The sequence below is a fragment of the Bufo bufo genome, chromosome 1, assembly GCF_905171765.1.
Source record: "Bufo bufo chromosome 1, aBufBuf1.1, whole genome shotgun sequence".
NCBI classification, from domain to species: Eukaryota; Metazoa; Chordata; class Amphibia; order Anura; family Bufonidae; genus Bufo; species Bufo bufo.
The window spans coordinates 149,996,616-150,019,155 of NC_053389.1; positions in this window are offsets into that span (position 1 = coordinate 149,996,616).

The following is a 22,540-nucleotide window of genomic DNA, read 5'->3' on the forward strand; positions in this document are numbered from 1 at the left end:
TTTTTTCCAGGGCCAGTATAAGTTCCCAGTCCGCCCCTGTTTATTACCATTCTCGATCCCCTGAAAATGAAGTTTGATATGCAAATACCCATCTGGGTGATATCAGACCCACGTCTTCAATGAGCCCTCTTCTGCCACTTCCCGTAGCTCTGCTCCCTGAGTCTGGTTGTACTGCGCATGCGCCATGCCAATGTTCACAGTAAGTACTACAGTGCACAGCCAGATCCCCATTCTGCCTCTGTACAAGATTTGGAGAGAGGAGAAAGGAGACATCACAGGGGGAGGACAACAGTGACACAGCAGGCCAAGAGAACAGAACTGAAAGCACAAGCGGGAATACTGGCAGCAAAAGTAGAGGAAGGCTTGGTTTCTATGAACGACTGATAACACCCAGATGGGCATTTGGGGCCTTATTTACATATCAAACAAACTTCATTTTCTGGGAATCAGAAACAGCAATTAGGGTTATTGCTGTATATTTAACTTTTATTCTGTCTCCTCTTTTAAATTGTCACTGCCCAGTCTTGAACCCAGGACCTTCTGTATGGGAGCAGAAGTTCTAAGCAGTAAGCCACGGATGCCACTGATATTAAGAGGAGGATTTTCTCTGACTAATCTTCTCTGTATGGGTATGTTTTAAGACGATAAAAGCAGAAGTATAATTATATAATGGCGTAAAATAAGTGATAATCACAAAACTGTCCATTATAGGAGTACAATTAAATAATTTAATTAAACAATTAAATAATAGAAAAAGTGTTTACGTCAAATGACGGACCCCAGTGACTGTAATGCGATCTGTTGGGTTTCTATACCAAAACCCAGCATTTTATAGGATAGGAAAACACAGCATGCTGCTCTATTCTGTCTTGTATGTTTGATGGAATCTGAGACAGATCCTCTAGTTTAGATGTGGGTGAAACCTAACATTGACTTCTGTGCATGTAATCAATCCCCCCATCAGTCACAGTATACTTGCTCTCTGATTGTCACATATGAGGCTCTTTTTTGAAAAGATGATCACTGGCCCATCTTATCTCCTCTGCTCCAAGTTAGACAGTTTTAGTGAAGCCATAATGCTGATGTTTACCAGTGTCCGGATCACAGCGAAAGATCAGTCGCACCAAACACCAAAAATAGTAAAGTCTCCATGTTACACTCTCCTCCTGTCCATATTGGATCTTTATCATGAAAACCTGCGGAGCTCTTCTCTACCGATACCAGTTACACTCTGCAGTAATAGCGACTGTCTAGAGAGGAAGATCTAACAGATTTCTGTCAGATGGAGAAGGGGAAAAGACATTTTCCTCACTGACTGTTGCCATAAACCCTCATCTTTACAGAACAAACCAGTATGACAGACTGCACAGTTCAGGAACATTAGTGAAATACTGTAGGTGGAGGAGATAGATATTTTTTTCCTGGCTTTGCGGGTATTTTCTTCTCTATAAGAGCTCATTGAATTATACCTGTTCACACATGACGTTGGTGAAGCATTTTATATTAAAAACAACAGGAAAAAAGAAGTTTGATGATAAAAAAACAAAAACATTGGTGTCAAATAACACCTGTGTTAGGCCTCATCCCCGAACCACACCCTCTTTTTACCCACATAGCAATAAAGCTACCAAAGGTATGGTTTATGTGAGGTTTTAGGGCAGAACAGTATCTTAGCAATGGTTGTAGATGCTAAACATAGGTGACACACTCCCTTTAAAGTTTAAACATATTATATATATATATATATATATGAATATATAAGATGGCTGTCTAATAGGTTGTACAACTTCCCCATGGGTTACCTGATGAAATGAAAGTCTTGCTCCTAACAATGTTGGCGTCATAGTGAGGATCGGCCGCTGTGACTGGGGGCTCTTCTAAGGTTACCCCCGACTCAGGTTACTTGTTGAGTTGATGGGCAAGAACAATCAATGAAATTCAAACCACGAAATGTCGATGTTAACTTAAACTTTTGACTTAGCAAAGAAGCTGAAATTACGGGCAGAGCACAAAAGGCTCCGGCAACACAAAACCCATCTCCTTCTGAACTGTCACCAAGATGGAGGAGTAATCACCTCTTCTGGAGGAGATCTTCAGGGCGTTAACCACAAGTATTGACATCTGCCACCATTATGCGTGTGGTGGGTCAATAATGATATACAATAAAAATGTTATGAGACAACCCCGCAGGGTGCTGAGGTAGCAGTCACACCAAGGTCTTTCTACCATAAAAGACATCACGAATATAGGATGCTTGCCAAGAATTGCTCTGATATACAGCCTGAGTAAAAGTGTAGATGTGCCGCCAATCACCAGCAGAGGGCAAACACGGATCTGTGATGTGGCACATAAAATCCTTGTTTGGTGGCAGCACATCAGTCTGTGTGTGAACAGGGATCTACTCCTGACAAACAATGAAACTGCATGGGGATGAACAATCGCAGTAACAATCATTTATTCCCCATACAAGAGCAGATGATTACCTCCTATCTCAGCTCTGAAATGGGCCTTCAACCAGTCACTCAAATCTGTCTCACCTGCCAGAAAACTGATCTGCCGCATCAGTCACGATAATGGCAGCACGGAACACAATTCTATTATAGGGAACAGGAAGGTTTTATTTTACAATGTTCAAAACAGATGAGGAAGATGAGAATTAGTTCTCACCTTGCAAAGTATCTGTGGGTGACTCCATCTTGTTCCTGCTCTAAATATGTAAAGAATTGTTATAACATCTCACCCACACACTGTTTCAAGTTCCCCCGCTGTGAGTTAGGTTCGCTTATCTGTCCCAGGACAGATTCTGGAAATCCCCCAGAACTAGGACAAACGTTCTTGTTTTATTCAGGGTCATTCGGCACAACCGCATACATTCTAATATGTGACTGATTAAAACCTATTCTTTTTGCTTACTGCACGTCCACATACCCTATAAGGCTGTTCCGGTAGTATGTGTATGAGCACCAATGTTTATCTTTATGATTGGTTTAACGCTGTTGTTATGCAAACTTTTCTACTGCCTATATAAGGCCAAGCGATAGCATAATAAAGTTAGAGTATTTCTCAGTGATACCTGTGTGTGTGTCATGTTATTGCCGGCTGAGAAATATCTCTCCTGACGTCAGTGACATCAAACCAAGGTGGTCGTAGAGGTCCAGAAAGGTCTAAATCCTTTCAGGTGTAAATGGCCAACGCTGTCCAAATTCATCATATGCAAGAAACCTTTTACACAGACTGACAATCTGCCCAATTATTGAGCGTTTATGGAAACACTCATTCTCAGTAATTGACCTGTGTAAGAGGTGTTGGCGATCATGAATGGTCGATCATCGGGTCATCGTGCCTTTTAGCTGGCATCACAGGAGCTCAGGATGAATGATAAATTTAGTGCAGGGATAGACGCTTTTGTCTAACTTTCTACCATATATTTGCTGACTTCCTTTTCATCAGAATTAGGGTTCATGCACACGGCCTTTGCCTGGCCGTGCCTGTATTGCAGTCCGCAAATGGGTCCGCAATATACGGGCACTGGCCATGTGCACTCCACATCACGAATGCAGACCCATTCACTTGAATGAGTCTACAATCCGGAAGGTCCGGTGGGGTGTCAAAATAATGTTGCAAAAAGTCACCTCTTAAGCCACACCGAATTTCTGCTAAGCCACACCCCTTGGTAGATGAAGTGCAATGGATTATTCTTCTGTGATTTACTTGCTTTATTATACTTGCTTTGCATTCAAAATCAAGAGGCACCAAATGCTATATTTTGCACTTGTTTTTAATTGTATTGGATGTGGTTTGTTCTATATGGAGAAAATATTTCAATAAAAAATAATTGAAGCTCTTCAGAGGAAAGCGGGAAAACTTGAATGCACCCTAATGGTGGTATTACACTGCCTGATGTTGGGGCAGTGTGAACGCCGATGAATGATAAAAAATCCATCGACACTCATTTGTACTGGCCTGACTACAAAGGCCGATGCAAACAAAATGTGGGAGGAACGATTCGTATTCCTATGAAGACTTGTTCCTAATAATTTACTAATAATCTTGCGGCCGAATAGGCCCTTAAAGGCTATGTACACCTTTGGAGGCAATTTTTTAATGATAGCATTTTACTCATTTTGGTCTAAAAATCATTTTTTTCAATTGGTCTTTATTAAAAATATTGAGCTTTATTAAAAATATTGAGCTGTTCTGTCACAAAGGGTAATTGTTTTTCTAGCTGTATGACTGGTACTTTCACTTTGTGCCATCTAATAACCCTCACCTCTTTTTTACTGAGAGGTCATAAACACTTATTTAAGCCACACACTTATCAGTAAGATAAGAACTGAGCGCTACAATGAGTGTTTATAACGTCAGAGAGCAGAGATAAGGAGCCCGTCAGGTGAGCTGGCTGATGGAGCAGAGAGAAAATTCAGATCCCTCTATTAGAGCATCTCATATTTATAATAAAGATTTATAATAAGATTTATAATATTTATAATAAAGACCAATTAAAAAAATAGTTTTTCGCTCAAAATGAGTACAATGCAATAATAAAAAAAAAAATAATGCCCCCTATGGTGTACATAGCCTTTAAGAATAGCAATGTGTATTTATGCATGATGTTAAAACATTGCTCAGGTTCAAAGAGCTTACTATTATTCTAATACAGAATTCCAGAGTGTTCGGTAGATTTACGGCATTTCTGTGAACAGGAATAAAACACTTTTTCATAGACTGTATGTAAATTGCTTTGTTTATGATCCATGTGAAGAGAGAAATCAAATGAGAAGCCAGATGGTCCGGGATTATCCTGAAGTTATCAAACCGAATAGAGACAATTAGCATCATCTTGCTAAGTGACCCATTAAGATATAATCTGTGACCTCTAGTCCACAGGGGGCACTAACAAATCCAGTCAATGGATGGTATTATAATACATCCAGCCTGAGGTATTATAAAACACCTGACAATGGAGATCGGAATCAATAGGAGTAGTCCTGTTAGCACAGCCATATACAGTCAGGTCTATAAATATTGGGACATCAACACAATTCTAAATTTTTTGGCTCTATAGACCACCATAATGGATTTGAAATGAAACAAACAAGATGTGCTTTAACTGCAGACTGTCAGCTTTAATTTGAGGGTATTTACATCCAAATCAGGTGAACGGTGTGTGTAGGAATTACAACAGTTTGCATATGTGCCTCCCACTTGTTAACCACTTCCCATCTGGGCCCTTTGCCCCCTTCCTGACCAGGCCAAATTTTGCAAAACTGACATATCTCACTTTATGTGGTAATAACTTTGGAACGCCTTTATTTATCCAAGTCATTCAGAGATTGTTTTCTCGTGACACATTGTACTTCATGATAGTCATAAATTTGAGTCAAAATATTTCACCCTTATTTATGAAAAAATCCCAAATTTACCCAAAGATTTGAAAAATTTGCAATTTTCTAAATTTCAATTTCTCTGCTTTTAAAACAGAAAGTGATACCTCATAAAATATTTATTATTTAACATTCCCCATATGTCTACTTTATGTTGGCATCATTTTGGAAATGTCATTTTATTTTTTTAGGACGTTAGAAGGCTTAGAAGTTTAGAAGCAATTCTTCAAATTTTTAAGAAAATTGCCAAAACCCACTTTATAAGGACCAGTTCAGGTCTGAAGTCACTTTGTGGGGCCTACATAGTGGATACCCCCATAAATGACCCCATTGTAGAAACTACACCCCTCAAGGTATTCAAAACCGATTTTACAAACTTTGTTAACCCTTTAGGCGTTCCACAAGAATTAAAGGAAAATGGAGATCAAATTTTTAAATTTCACTTTTTTGGCAGATTTTCCATTTGAATCAATTTTTTTCTTTAACACATCGATGGTTAACAGCCAAACAAAACTCAATATTTATTACCCAGATTCTGCGGTTTACAGAAACACCCCACATGTGGTCGTAAACTGCTGTATGGGCACACGGCAGGGCGCAGAAGGAAAGGAACTCCACATGGTTTTTAGATGCCATGTCCCATTTGAAGCCCCCTGATGCACCCTTACAGTAGAAACTCCCAAGAAGTGACCCCATTTTGGAAACTAGGGGATAAGGTGCCAGTTTTATTAGTACTATTTTTGGGTACATATGATTTTTTGATCATTCAATATAACACTTTATGGGGCAAGGTGACCAAAAAATTGGTTGTTTTAGCACAGTTTCTATTTATTTATTTTTACAGCGTTCACCTGAGGGGTTCAGTCAAGTGACATTTTTATAGAGCAGATTGTTACGGACGTGGCGATACCTAATATGTATACTTTTTCTCATTTATTAAAGTTTTACACAATAATAGCATTTTTGAAACCAAAAAATTATGTTTTAATGTGTCCATGTTCTGAGAGCTATAGTTTTTTTATTTTTTGAGAGATTTTCTTATGTAGGGGCTCATTTTTTGCGGGATGAGGTGACGGTTTTATTGGTACTATTTTGTGGGACATACGCGTTTTTGATCACTTGGTGTTGCACCTTTTGTGATGCAAGGTGACAAAAATTGCTTGTTTTGACACCGTTTTTTTTTTTTACGGTGTTCACCCGAGGGGTTAGGTCATGTGATTTTTATAGAGCTGGTTTTTACGGACGCGGCAATACCTAATATGTATACTTTTTTTTATTTGTTTCACTTTAACACAATAATAGCATTTTTGAAACCAAAAAAATGATGTTTTAGTGTCTCCATGTTCTAAGAGCTATAGTTTTTTTATTTTTTGAGAGATTTTCTTATGTAGGGGCTCATTTTTTGCGGGATGAGGTGACGGTTTTATTGGTACCATTTTGTGGGACATACGCGTTTTTGATCACTTGGTGTTGCACCTTTTGTGATGCAAGGGGACAAAAATTGCTTGTTTTGACACAGTTTTTTTTATTTATTTTTTACGGTGTTCACCCGAGGGGTTAGGTCATGTGATATTTTTATAGAGCTGGTTTTTACGGACGCGGCAATACTAAATATATCTATTTTTTTTTTCTATTTTTAATTTTTTTTTTATTCCTTACTTGGGATTTTTTTTTTTTTTACATGTGAAACTTTTTTTATTTTATTTTTTCAACCCTTTATTTTTTTTTTTTATTTTACACTTTTCGTCCCCCATAAGGTCATACAAGACCTCTGGGGGACATTTACTTCACTTTTTATTTTTTTTTACACTGTTGATTTCTCCTGTAACTGGGGCTGACATAGTAGCCCCAGTTACAGGACAAATGCACCCCTATAGAGGCTGTACAGCAGCAATCCTGCGCTGTACAGCCTCACAGCAGGGCTGTGTGAGGTCTCTCAGAGACCTCGATCAGCCCTGCTGCACTCTCCGGTCACGGCGGTCACATGACCGCCGGGCCGGAACAGGAAGCGCACAGCGCTTCCTGCTCTGCAGACACAGCGCTCGGTGAGCGCTGTGTCTGCAGCGATCGTGAAGGCAGGGACACCTGGGCACTGTCCCTGCCTCCTCTCTGGGTTGCCCCGCTGTCAGTGACAGCAGGGCAACCCGATCAGCAGCTGCACGATTAGCGTGCAGCTGCTATTTCTGACAGGACGTTTTAAAACGTGCTGTCAGAAATAGACGTCCACCCATAGGACGTTTATATCCTATGGGCGGACGTGAGGCGGTTAAGGGACCAAAAGGAATGGGACAATTGGCTTCTCAGCTGTTCCATGGCCAGGTGTGTGTTATTTCCTCATTATCCCAATTACAATGAGCAAATAAAAGGTCCAGAGTTCATTTCAAGTGTGCTATTTGCATTTGGAATCTGTTGCTGTCAACTCTCAAGATGAGATCCAAAGAGCTGTCACTATCAGTGAAGCAAGCCATCATTAGGCTGAAAAAACAAAACAAACCCATCAGAGAGATAGCAAAAACATTAGGCGTGGCCAAAACAACTGTTTGGAACATTCCTTAAAGAGAAGGAATGCACCGGTGAGCTTAGCAACACCAAAAGACCCAGAAGACCACAGAAAATAACTGTGGTGGATGAGCTAAGAATTCTTTCCCTGGTGAAGAAAACCCTTCACAACAGTTGGCCAGATCAAGAACACTCTCCAGGAGGTAGGAGTATGTTTGTCAAAGTCAACAATCAAGAGAAGACTTCACCAGAGTGAGTACAGAGGGTTCACCACAAGATGTAAACTATTGGTGAGCCTCAAAAACAGGAAGGTCAGATTAGAGTTTGCCAAATTACATCTAAAAAAGCCTTCACAGTTCTGGAACAACATCCTATGGACAGATGAGACCAAGATCAACTTGTACCAGAGTGATGGGAAGAGAAGAGTATGGAGAAGGAAAGGAACTGCTCATGATCGTAAGCATACCACCTCATCAGTGAAGCATGGTGGTGGTGGTGTCATGACGTGGGCATGTATGGCTGCCAATAGAACTGGTTCTCTTGTATTTATTGATGATGTGACTTCTGAAAAAAGCAGCAGGACGAATTCTGAAGTGTTTCGGGCAATATTATCTGCTCATATTCAGCCAAATGCTTCTGAACTCATTGGACGGTGCTTCACAGTGCAGATAGACAATGACCCAAAGCATACTGAAAAAACAACCAAATCGTTTTTTTTAAAGGAGCCCCCCCCCCCCCCCCCCCCACCCCCCCCCCCCCCCCCCCCCCCCCCCCCCCCCCCCCCCCCCCCCCCCAAGTGGAATGTTATGCAATGGCCAAGTCAATCACCTGACCTGAATCTGATTGAGCATGCATTTCACTTGCTGAAGACAAAACTGAAGGGAAAATGAGCCAAGAACAAGCAGGAACTGAAGACAGTTGCAGTAGAGGCCGGCAGAGCATCACCAGGGATGAAACTCAGAATCTGGTGATGTCTATGCGTTCCTGACTTCAGGCTGTAATTGACTGCAAAGGATTTGCAACCAAGTATTAAAAAGTGAAAGTTTGATTTATGATTATTATTCTGTCCCATTTTTTTTAAGTGGGAGGCACATATGCAAACTGTTGTAATTCCTACACCATTCACCTGATTTGGATGTGAATACCCTCAAATAAAGCTGACAGTCTGCAGTTAAAGCACATCTTGTTTCCTTCATTTCGAATCCATTGTGGTGGTGCATAGAGCCAAAAATTTTAGAATGTGTCAATGTCCCAATATTTATGGACCTGACTGTATTACTGTCCATATAGGAGTAGTATTTAGTGTATTTCTTGTAGATAGATGGTAGTATTATAGTAGTTTAAACTCTTGTACATTAGGGCAGTATTATAGTAATTATATTCTTTTACATAGAAGGTAGTATTATAGTAGTTATATTCTTATACGTGGGAGGAAGTATTATAATGTTATGTTCTTGTACATTCAGGACAGTATTATAGCTGCTATATTCTTGTACACAGATAGTAGTATTATAGTAGTTATATTATTTTACAAATAAGGTAGCATTTTATTAGATATGCTCATATATAGGAGGCAGTATTATATTAGTTATAATATTGTACATAAGAGGCATAATAGTTATATTCTTGTACATAGGAGGCAGTATTATAGTAGATATATTCTTGTACATAGGAGGCAGTATTATAGTAGTCATATTCTTGTACATAGGAGACAGTATTGTAGTAGTTATATTCTTGTACATAGGAGGCATTATTATAGTAGATATATTATTGTACATAGGAGGCAGTATTATTAGTAGTATATTATTGTACATAGGAGGCTGTATTATAGTAGTTATATTATTGTGCATAGTAGGCAGTATTATAGTAGTTATATTATTGTGCATAGTAGGCAGTATTATAGTAGTTATATTCCTGTACATAGAAGGCAGTCTTATAGTAGTTATATTCTTGTATATAGGGAGCAGAATTTTTGTAGTTACATTCTTGTACATATGAGACAGTATTATAGTAAATATATTATTGTACATAGAAGGCAGTATATTTTTGTCACGGTCCCTCCTGTGACAGATGTCAGGAGATCAAAGAGACTGGCTACACATGAGGGAATCTAGCAGCCTCTTTGGTTACTTGCTTCAGTTGTTGTTGTTGCTCATAACCACACCCCTTGTTTCAGGTGTAGCTTAGTGGTCATCACACCTCCCCTATATAGTCTGACCTCACCCTTCTGGCTGTGCGGTTGATAGCTTTATTTGGGTTTTGGAAGAGTTGGTGTGTTGTCCTCTCTGGAGTCCGTGCTCGTCCATCTCTTCAGAAGTTAAGTGTCTTGCTCCTTTGTAAAGTGCTGACAGACTGCCTTTAAAATATCTGCAAATGAAATACTGAGAGGTTTCCACCTTTTATGTCGGTTTCAGTAGTAGTGACTGGAATTCAATTTTATTTCACAGCTAGCCTAGAAATTACCATCCCCTACAACCAGCAGAGGTGGCCATGTTAGATGACCAGAGCTACCTTCTGCCTCAAGCCTCAGCATCATCCCTGCATCATACCCATGTTGCCCCTCACTCCAGTATTATCAGTTAGACAGAATTACATTGTTTACTGGTCTGGAGGGAAAAATTCCCCGACAGTCGCCTTGGAGAAAAACTTGTGTTCTGTCTAACTGCTTGAGATTGCAGAAAATGAGGGTAATTTCCTTAGAGTGAAGGATTCACAGCATCCTAGGTAAGATTGTGTCATTATTCTGAGGAGATGGGAATGCAATAATCTGCGGGAGAAGGCACAGAGGAGCAGTGACAGCATGGAGGATGAGTCTCAAGCTGCAACCATGACCAAGGATAAAATCAAATACAAGCTAAAAGGAAATGTGGTGGGGTCACTGTCAGCCATATTGGAGGCTGTGGAGAGCTGTCTTTAGTCACCAGGTCACCCATCTGCATAGAAGAATACACCATCAATCCTCTGCTCTTAAAGGGGTTGTCCCACAAAAAATATTCTACAGTTTTCAAACCAGCGCCTTAATCTGAATACTTTTGTAGTTGCATGTAATAAAAAATTTAGCATAGTCACTGAGTTCATCTATAAAATGTATCTGTGTAGCGCCACCTGCCTATTTCTTTGACCTGCTCACTGAGAAGGCCGCACATGCTCAGTTTCATCCTTCAACTGCCTCCTGAGCTGTGATAGGGAGAGCATGGACATGCCTCCTGAGCTGTGATAGGGAGAGCTGAGACACGCCCCCTGAGCTGCAGCAGATTGGACACTCCCCTTGAGCTTTCAGCTTGATATAAATCTAGCAGAGCAATGAATGTGGAGATCTCTGGATCCATGTGAGGTACAGGGCTGGTTCTAGATTTGTTAGAAAGCTACACATTGTAATGTACTATATGATGTATGATTTTAATTTTTTACATTTAAGTCCCAGTTCCTCCCAGTTGGCCAGCCCCTAGTAGGTTTCGCTTGTTAATCTTCCTTGACATTGATGTTGAAACGCAGTCTACGCGACACGCTTAGAGCTAACACTTTAACACTCTTCCATTCATATAAAAAAAAAAAATATATATATATATATATATATATATATACAGTGCTGCCCATAATTATTTATACCCCTGGCAAATTTTGACTTAAAGTTACTTTTATTCTACCAGCAAGTAATTTTTTGACGGGAAATGACATAGAAGTCTCCCAAAAGATAATAAAACGATGTACAAGAGGCATTATTGTGGGGGGAAAAAAAAACATTTCTCAGCTTTTTTTTTACATTTGAGCAAAAAATACAAGATGTTCCGCACTGTGGAAAATCTCAGAGGACGTGGTCGGAAGCCAAAAGTGACACCTGTGCTGGCCAGGAGGATAGTTAGAGAGGTGAATCCAAGGATCACCACCAAGGCCATCCTGGTGAATCTGGGCTCTGCTTGTGGCAATGTCTCAGGCAGACAATCCAACGGACACTGCACAATGCAGACCAAGGAGGACGCCACTTCTCCAGATAAGGCACACAAAAGCTCACTTGGCCTTTGCAAAAACTCATCTGGACAAAGAAGAAGACTTCTGGTCTTCTGTGTTATGCTCAGATGAAACAAAAATGTAATTGTTTCCTTCATTTGGCGAAAAAAAGGAGAAGCCTTCAACCCAAAGAACACCATCCGCACTGTCAAACATGGTGGTGGGAACCTAATGCTTTTTTTTTTTTTCAGCCAAGGGACCAGGGAACCTAATCACATTAAACGGCACCATGAAAAAAGAGCAATACATGAGGATTCTCAACGACAACATCAGGCAGTCTGCAGAGAAACTTGGCCTTGGGCACCAGTGGACATTTCAGCATGACAATGACCCAAAACACACAGCAAAAGTGGTGAAGAAATGGTTAGCAGACAACAACATTAACGTTTTGGAGTGGCCCAGCAAGAGTCCAGACATGAATCCAATTGAGAATCTGTGGAGGGAGCTAAAGATCAGGGTGATGGCAAGAAGACCCTCCAACCTGAAAGATTTGGAGCTCATTGCTACAGATGAATGGGCAAAAATACCTGTGGAGACATGCAAAAAGCTGGTCTGCAATTATAGGAAGCGTTTGATTGCTGTAATAGCCAATAAAGGCTTTTCTATTGATTATTGAGAAGGGTATGAATGATTATGGGCAGCACTGTATATACACTGCTCAAAAAAATAAAGGGAACACAAAAATAACACATCCTAGATCTGAGTTAATTAAATATTCTTCTGAAATACTTTGTTCTTTACATAGTTGAATGTGCTGACAACAAAATCACACAAAAATAAAAAAATGGAAATCAAATTTTTCAACCCATGGAGGTCTGGATTTGGAGTCACACTCAAAATTAAAGTGGAAAAACACACTACAGGCTGATCCAACTTTGATGTAATATCCTTAAAACAAGTCAAAATGAGGCTCAGTAGTGTGTGTGGCCTCCACGTGCCTGTACAACGCCTGTGCATGCTCCTGATGAGGTGGCGGACGGTCTCCTGAGGGATCTCCTCCCAGACCTGGACTAAAGCATCTGCCAACTCCTGGACAGTCTGTGGTGCAACGTGACGTTGGTGGATAGAGCGAGACATGATGTCCCAGATGTGCTCAATTGGATTCAGGTCTGGGGAACGGGCGGGCCAGTCCATAGCATCAATGCCTTCGTCTTGCAGGAACTGCTGACACACTCCAGCCACATAAGGTCTAGCATTGTCTTGCATTAGGAGGAACCCAGGGCCAACCGCACCAGCTTATGGTCTCACAAGGGGTCTGAGGATCTCATCTCGGTACCTAATGGCAGTCAGGCTACCTCTGGCAAGCACATGGAGGGCTGTGCGGCCCTCCAAAGAAATGCCACCCCACACCATTACTGACCCAATGCCAAACCGGTCATGCTGGAGGATGTTGCAGGCAGTAGAATGTTCTCCACGGCGTCTCCAGAGTCTGTCACGTCTGTCACATGTGCTCAGTGTGAACCTGCTTTCATCTGTGAAGAGCACAGGGCGCCAGTGGCGAATTTGCCAATCTTGGTGTTCTCTAGCAAATGCCAAACGTCCTGCACGGTGTTGGGCTGTAAGCACAACCCCCACCTGTGGACGTCGGGCCCTCATATCACCCTCATGGAGTCTGTTTCTGACCGTTTGAGCAGACACATGCACATTTGTGACCTGCTGGAGGTCATTTTGCAGGGCTCTGGCAGTGCTCCTCCTGTTCCTCCTTGCACAAAGGCGGAGGTAGCGGTCCTGCTGCTGGGTTGTTGCCCTCCTACGGCCTCCTCCACGTCTCCTGATGTACTGGCCTGTCTCCTGGTAGCGCCTCCATGCTCTGGACACTACGCTGACAGACACAGCAAACCTTCTTGCCACAGCTCGCATTGATGTGCCATCCTGGATAAGCTGCACTACCTGAGCCACTTGTGTGGGTTGTAGACTCCATCTCATGCTACCACTAGAGTGAAAGCACCGCCAGCATTCAAAAGTGACCAAAACATCAGCCAGGAAGCATAGGAACTGAGAAGTGCTCTGTGATCACCACCTGCAGAACCGCTCCTTTATTGGGGGTGTCTTGCTAATTCCCTATAATTTCCACCTGTTGTCTATCCCATTTGCACAACAGCATGTGAAATTGATTGTCACTCAGTGTTGCTTCCTAAGTGGACAGTTTGATTTCACAGAAGTGTGATTGACTTGGAGTTACATTGTGTTGTTTAAGTGTTCCTTTTATTTTTTTGAGCAGTGTGTGTGTATATATATATATATATATATATATATATATATATATATATATAGTAAATATAAGTCTTTAGACCCAAATGTATTGCATCCAGCTTTCCTAGATCCTGTACATCCTGGGAAATCTGACTTTTCACACAACCATATTCATTTTGCAGTCGTCAAAATGAGGATATTAGCCGTGTGCATCCCAAAATTTACACGGGCCCTATTATAGAAATGGCTATTCTTGTATGCAAAACGAACAAGAATAGGACATGCTCTTTAATTTGCAACAGATGACCTCCATGTGCTGTCTGCATTTTTTGCGACCACATAGAAATGAATGGGTTTGTGTGCGATCCACAAAAAAATGCAGATTGGCTGTGGACTGAAAAAATGGTCGTGTGAATGAGGCCTTACTAGCAAGATTTGCCAGTCATTACTCTGGGTTGATAACCATTATAACCACTGTAAGGGTAACTGCACGTGTTATGGATTCTGTATGTTTTTCACTCTGATTTTCGTAAGCCTGGGCTCAGCACGCATGTGGAGCCTGCATGCCCTGAATTTAATGGAGGCCGGTATGTCACCAGTGGAGGTACAGTAGTATTTAGTGTAGGTTCCTGTCCTGAAGAGATCACCTTGATGCTGGTGGACAGGCACAAATAATTTTGTACAAAATGTATTTGCAAGACTCTCACATTTATAATGTAGCATAAGCATCACTACATTTTCTATAGCGAGTATGGCACTTGTATTTACTTTATTATTTGTGTTTGCAGAGCGCTGTTGATTTGTGTTTGCTGTTACATATAAAAATATGCAACAAAAACTGCCATAGTGGCGATTTTTGTGTTTTTATGTGGTTTTGGTGCTGATTTCATGCAGATTTTCTACATACAAATCTGCACCGTGTTCAGGTACCCTTAGGCCCCTTTCACACGAGCGAGTTTTCTGCACGGGTGCAATGCATGACGTGAACGCGTAGCACCCGCACTGAATCCTGACCCATTCATTTCAACGGGTCTGTGCACGAGAGCGTTGTTTTTCACGCATCAGTTCTGCATTGCGTGAAAATCACAGCATGTTCTGTATTCTGTGTTTTTCACGCAGCCCTGGCCCCATAGAAGTGAATGGGGCTGCGTGAAAAACGCATTGCATCAGCAAGCAAGTGCGGGTGCAATGCGTTTTTCACTGATGATTGCTAAAAGATGTTGTTTGTAAACCTTCCATTTTTTATCACGCACGTGAAAAACGCATCAAAACGCATTGCACCTGCGCGGAAAAAACTGAACGCAATCGCAGACAAAACTGACTGAACTTACTTGCAAAATAGTGTGAGTTTCACTGAACGCACCCTGAACGCATCCAGACCTAATCCGCAACGCCCGTGTGAAAGGGGCCTTAGGCTGCCTGCATACGATGCAGATTACCGGTACTTGTTTTTTTTTCCTGCACGGATTTTGTTCAGAACAACCGAAGCCTAATACAGTATCAGCAAAGTGTATGAGATAAGACAAACCTCATGTACACTCTTTTTTTTCTTAGCTGTGGAAACTGACCTGATGTGCAGATTGGGAAATTTGAAACATGTCAATTGTTGTTGCGTTTTTTGTTTTTCTTGAGTGGATTTCACCCCTTTCATTGGAATGCTGAGATCTGCAGAAAATATGCATCAAAACTGCACCAAAAACCGCATAAAAGACGCACCAAGAATGCAATAAATAGGGCAGATTTTCTGCATACAAATCTGCACTGTCCACAGGCAACCTTACAGCTCTCACATGGACTACACCCAGCTTTCCCAGGATCCTGAAATACACATACGTTTTTACAGCAACATAGGAAGCATTACTGTAGAGTTAGGCCTCATGCACACGACCGTATTTTGTTTCCTTGCCCGTTCCGTTCTTTTTGCTGATAGGATGCGGACCCATTCATTTCAATGGGTCCGCAAAAAATGCGGACAGCACACCATCAGTATGTCCGTTCCGTAGCCCCACAAAAAAAAGAGTGCATGTCCTAATTTTTTCTAGTTTGCGGACAAGGATAGGCATTATTACAATGGATCTGCAAAAAAAAAAAAAAAAAACGGATGCCATACGGACGTCATCCGTTTTTTTTGCGGACCGCAAAACACATACGTTCGTGTGCATGAGGCCTTAGAGTGAGTTCACGCACTGATAAACTTTTCCAGAAGTAATTCCACATAAAAGTGTGCAATAAAGTCCACAATGCAGAATCCATTTGAGCTGCATTGCACAGCAATGAATGAAAGCTGCCCTGAAACTTAGCGTCACTTCCACCACAGATAGGCATTCTGCAGACTTCAAAAACTGCAGAATATGCAGCCAGGGGTGCACCACCAATGAGGCTAGGTGAGGCGATCGCCTCATGAAGCACCAGTTAGGGGCAAGAGGGGGGCAGCAGAAGGGCAAGGGTTAAAGAGGACCTTTCACTACAATAAAAAATCTAAACTAAGCATACAGACATGAAAAGCGGCGCCCAGGGATCTCCCTGCACTTACTATTATCCCTGGGCGCCGCTCCGGTATTTTCATATGTTCGGCTCAACTGGGTGGAGCCTGCCGGCTCCACCCAGTTGAGCCGAACATATGAAGATACCGGAGCCTATACCGGGAGAACGGAGCGGCGCCCAGGGATAACAGTAAGTGCAGGGAGATCCCTGGGCGCCGATCTCCATGTCTGTATACTTAGTTTAGATTTTTTTATTGTAGTGAAAGGTCCTCTTTAAGTTAAGAAATTGGCATTGGGGAGTGGGGGCGCCCTTTCAGTTTTCGCCTCAGGCAGCAGAAAGGCTAGGTGCACCCTGTATGTAGCTGATTTTTAGACTGAGTATATGTGGTTGGTAAAACCCCATTCACTCACATACAATGTACTGTAGGTTGTTGTGGAATCTCTGTGCAGATTCCTCAACCGAAATTCTGGCGCAATTCCGCGCTGTAGTAGTCCTATCAAATCAGTTTCCCTTTAAGGTTGGCCTGTTCTGTGTGATTCACATGCTAGTAATGCACAGGGAAGTGCGTTCCGCAGCGGTTTCACTTTCATTGGGTTATTTGTATCAGAAGAGGAACCAAAACCCAGTCAGTACTATCACTGAACACACAAGACTGCACTTCACAATCCAGCTCAGGCAGAAAAGAAGAACTGCGGTGGTCCGACCTCACAGTGTAAAAATATTCTAAGAAAATCCATGCAATGCCAGGAAACAACCACAAGAGGGCACTGAGGGGAAAAAATAAAAAAAAGGGGGTTTTCCAGACTTGCGTAAATAACATTTAGCAACTTTCCGCCATATTTTGTTTCAGTTTCTCAACATTTAAGACATCTGCTTGTTGTCAGTGAATGGGAAAATTTTTGCTCGCATCCAGATGCTGAAACCCTTGAACTAGTTCTTCTCACAGCTGAGCGTTTGTTACATTTGCATCCACAAAAGTCAATCCTCTGTGACCTAAACACATCAGCAGCAACTGCCTCAGTTTGTTACAGTGCATCAGCACAGGTAAAATGTATCGGCCTAAAGAGTCCAGAGAATGGTCTAGACTGGATACAATTGTAACAAACCCTCAGTTGAGAAGGACTATGGTTCATGCACCCGACCGTATGTATTTTGCGGTCCTCAAAACACGGATCCGTAAAAAAATAATAATACGGATGACGTCAGTGTGCATTCCGTATTTTGCAGAACGGAACAGCTGGCCCCTAAGAGAACAGTCCTATCCTTGTCCGTAATGCTGATAATAATAGGACATGTTCTATTTTTTGGCGGAACGTACAGAAACGGAATTCACACGGAGTAACTTTCATTTATTTTGTGGACCCATTAAAATGAACTGTTCCGCATATGGTCCGCAAAAAAAAAAAAAAAACGGAACGGAGACAGAAAGAAAATACGTTCGTATGCATGAGCAATAAGGACTCATGGCCACGAGGGTACTTGCTCAGTGCCCCTGCTGCGGTCCACAAAGCACGAGCACCAGCCACGGGCACTCCGTGCTTGGACACGGACCCATTGACTTGATTCGCAACATATGGCCACAGATAGAACATGTTTTATCTTTTTGTGGTGCGGAGGCACAGGTCAGAAGCCCACATTATCACTTGGTAGTGCTTCCGATCCATGCCTCCGCACCGCAAAAAGATAGGTGAAGCCCTATCTTCGGTCGTATCTGGCAATGGGTCCGCATCCATTATACGGAATGCACATGGCCAATGCCCATATATTGCTGACCAGTGGTTTACGGTCTGCAATATGGGCACCGAGTACGCTTGTGGGCATGAGCCCATAGAATGAAGGATAGTGGGGGTCATCTACAAAGACCAGCTTTTTACACTGGCCTTTGTTTCTCACTGCACTGCCTGAAGATTTCCATAATTTAGGACAAGGGGTGCGCGTCAAATTAGGCGCACCTCTGGCAGCCCATGTGCCTGGAGTAAAAACGACTGCAGCCCCTGACTGGAGTAATGTTCACTCCTCTTTTACACCCGTTTTCAGGTGTATATGACAGTAAGGCCAGAGACGCACGAGGGAGCTGAATGCATTAAATTGGCAGCATGAGGTCCCATTCTGGCCTTACCGACAGGATCACACAGCATTAGGGCTCATGCACACGACCGTATGTATTTTGCGTTCCGCAAAAAACAGATTTGCAAAAAATACGGATGACGTCCGTGTGCAATCTGTATTTTGCACAATGGCTGGCCCCTAATAGAACAGTCCTATCCTTGACCGTAATGCGGACAATAATAGGACATGTTAGATTTTTTTTGCAGAGCGGAAATACGGACAGCACACGGAGTAACTTCCGTTTTTTTGCGGACCCATTGAAATGAATGGTTCCGTATATGGTTGGCAAAAAAAAAAAAAAAAAAAGGAAAGAAAAAACGTTGGTGTGCATGAGCCCTTATACTGACTTATAATGCTGTGTAACCCTAGGCCAGCTGCACAATCCGCAGCGTAGTACAGCGGCAGCTAAGTGTATAGGGTTACACAAACCTCATGTACACTTTGCTGAAACTGACCTTCATTGCAGATTTCCAAATTTGTAGCATGTCAATTAGGTTTGCGGTTTTAGCTGCGGATTTCACCTTTTTCAATGGAAGGGTGAGATCTGCTGCAAATCTGCAATTAGAAACTGCGGATATGCTGCAGAAACGCACATAGAAATTCGTGCAGATCTTAGGTGCGTTCTCCCGCACTCGTGTGCAGGCGGCCTGGATTGTATTACACGGACACCATTAGTGTAAGGGCTCATTCAGACGACTGTAGCCGTTTTGTGGCTACGGAGTGCTCCCTGAATGAACTTGCCCAGAGAAAGAGATACCGACTGGGTGCACAGGTGAATGCATGAAGAGGCCGGCACACTGAAACGAACCCGCAGCGAGGTGGTGCAAGCAAAATGGACTGAGGTTTTTATAACCCTGTTTTTGATGTGTTTTACCTTTTTTCATCCAATAAAAGGACACTTATTTAATATATTCCTGGTTATATATCACATACTGTATATGGATTACATGGACAGTGGAAGTCCAAAAAATCTGGATAAAGAGCAGCTACTAATAATCTGCCATTAAGAGAATGTCGCTAATCCTAAATCACATACCACGCGCACCCCGAAAATAGTCCTCCTTCCACCAGGCATAGACATGTCGCACACATGCCAAAGTTACAATGTAGCCCTAGTCTAATCTCAGATACTGTAAACTACAACAGCAGCGACACCTTCAGGACATAAAGAGCTACTACAAGTCGCAGAGAAACAGACATTTTTTTCGTTTTGGTGCTATACCAATTGAGAAAGGGGAAAAAAAAACAGGTTTAAAAAAAAAAAAGCAGTTGATTACAGCAGGTCTGACAAACGTACTAATTAATCCATGGACAACGGGGTGCTGTTTATGGACAACCCGGCATGGTTCAGCCTTAACCCCTTAATGACCAGCCTGTTTTGGGCAGGATCAAGCTTTATTTTTTCATTATCACTTTCTTACCGATGTAGTCATATGTTGTTGTTGTTTTTAAGGGAACCATTTTGGGTTACACATAACTCAATAACTTTTATCAACTCTTTCGGGGAGGGGGAATAAAAAAAATAAAATAAAAAACTTCTGCTATTGACATTTTACATATATAAACATCTATTACTAACTGAAACGTAATTGCTGTGGGGCATTGCAATTTTATGCATACGAGGACAGTGCTGGTAGTTACAATTTGAGGTGTTACTTACCTTACAAAATGGCAAATATCAAATCAAGTATATAACCAAAAAGAGAAAAAAAAAGAGAAGATATGTATCTATTAAGGCTACTTTCACACTTGCGTTTTGCACGGATCCGTTCAGAAAATACAGCCGTCTGCATCCGTTCAGAACGGATCCGTTTGTATTATGTCTTCTATAGCCAAGACGGATCCGTCTTGAACACCATTGAAAGTCAATGGGGGACGGATCAGTTTTCTATTGTGCCAGATTGTGTCATAGAAAACGGATCCGTCCCCATTGACTTACATTGTGTGCCGTTTGGCTCGGTTTCATCAGACGGACACCAAAGCGGAATGGAGACTGAACTGATCCAAACTGAGCGGATCCTTTTCCATTCAGAATACATTAGGGCAAAAACTGATCCATTTTGGACCGCTTGCGAGAGTCCATGACGGATCTCACAAACAAAAAGCCAAAACGCCAGTGTGAAAGTAGCCTAAACTGGCTGACCTGTTACATGTGCGCTCGGCAGCTGAATGAATCAGTATTGTTCCCATGTCCATATGTCCCCGCATTACTGAGAAAAATGAAGTTTTAATATATGCAAATGAGGTTCTAGGAGCAACGGGGCGTTGTCGTTACACCTGGAGGCTCGTACACTGTCTGTCTATATAATATCTGTGAGGACATGGACCCATACAATTTCCAGGGAGGGCGGATTCCTTGGATTCTATGCAGAGGCCTCACAGCCGGCGGTAACATTCCTTCCATAAGCGCGTCATGGAATTGTAGTTACAAAGGTTGTCTTTCAATTCCTCACCACATTCAGTATCTCTGCTTGCAGTCCCTGACTAAAAACATTCATCGTCACATACAGAGGGTGAAAACCCTGTACAGACCTAAGACTTCTCACAGCTGAGGGTCTGTTACAGTCGTAACCAGCGTAGACAATCCTCTGTAAGCTAAATCCATTAGCAGCCAGAGAGTTTCACACAATGTATGGATTTAGGTAAAATGGATCCGTCTGGAGTCCAGGATTTAACAGGACTGTAGTAAACTATGAGACACACTAGGTCGGTACACGTTCTCAGATACTGTACGAAAACAAGGGTGTCCTCATTCACTGCAGGCAAGCAGAGCCTCCTCCGTGAGGACAATGACTACAACCCCACAAACAATACACACGCTTTTATATACATTGTGCTATAGAGAAGGTAAACTAATAATTAGAGTTCTGCACTCCAATTGGATCCAGTGGGAAGGAGAATACATCCTCCTTTTAGATTTCCTTCCTAATCTTCTGCTGGCTCCGGCTGAAAAACCTGCCTTAAAACTTACTCCAGAAAAACTCTGTGAACCCACCCTGACAGATTGTTGGAAAGAAGGATGGGGGGGGGTTGTTGTCAGCACTAGTACCATAGTTAGGGTGGGTTAACATCAGTTTGCCGTATATACTAGATCAGGCATGCTCAACCTGCGGCCCTCCACTGTTGCAAAACTACAACTCCCAGCATGCCTAAGCAGCCTACAGCTATCAACCTACAGCAGGGCATGGTGGGAGTTGTAGTTTTACAGCTGGAGGGCCACAGGTTGAACATCCCTGCACTAGAGGAAAAAAAAAAGATACAAAAAAAACCAAAAAAAAAAACAGTTCTTGTATCCTGCAGAGTCCGGTAAAAAATTTTTTTTTTTTATAATGGAACTCTATGGTGAATGGATGCCACTGTATGGCATTAGTCTGAGACATCTGTTTAACATATAAGTTTTTTGCATACGTTAACGGATAGGAAAAACGTGAACCCACCCTTGAAATGCTGCACCATATGCCCAGGCCCCTCACACTGAATCTACTTACCTTGCTCCCCCCGACACCTGCGTCACTTCTTGTCCCTGCTCGCGGATGAAAACATCCGGTATCGGGGGGAGGGGGGCGGGGGGAAGAGAGAGGCCAATGGGCAGGCAGCGATGGGGGGCGAGCCTCCCTGGTTTTCATCCGCACACGGGGAGAGGCACGGGTTTCGGGGAGCAAGGTAAGGCTACTTTCACACCTGCGTTCGGTGCGGATCCGTTTTGTATCTGCACAGACGGATCCGTACCGATAAGGCAAACGCTTGTATCCGTTCATAACGGATCAGTTTGCATTATTCATAAAAATAAAATAAAAATCGAAGTCAAAATGGATCCGTCTTGACTTTCATGGAAAGTCAGGACAGATCCATTTGGCTCTGCA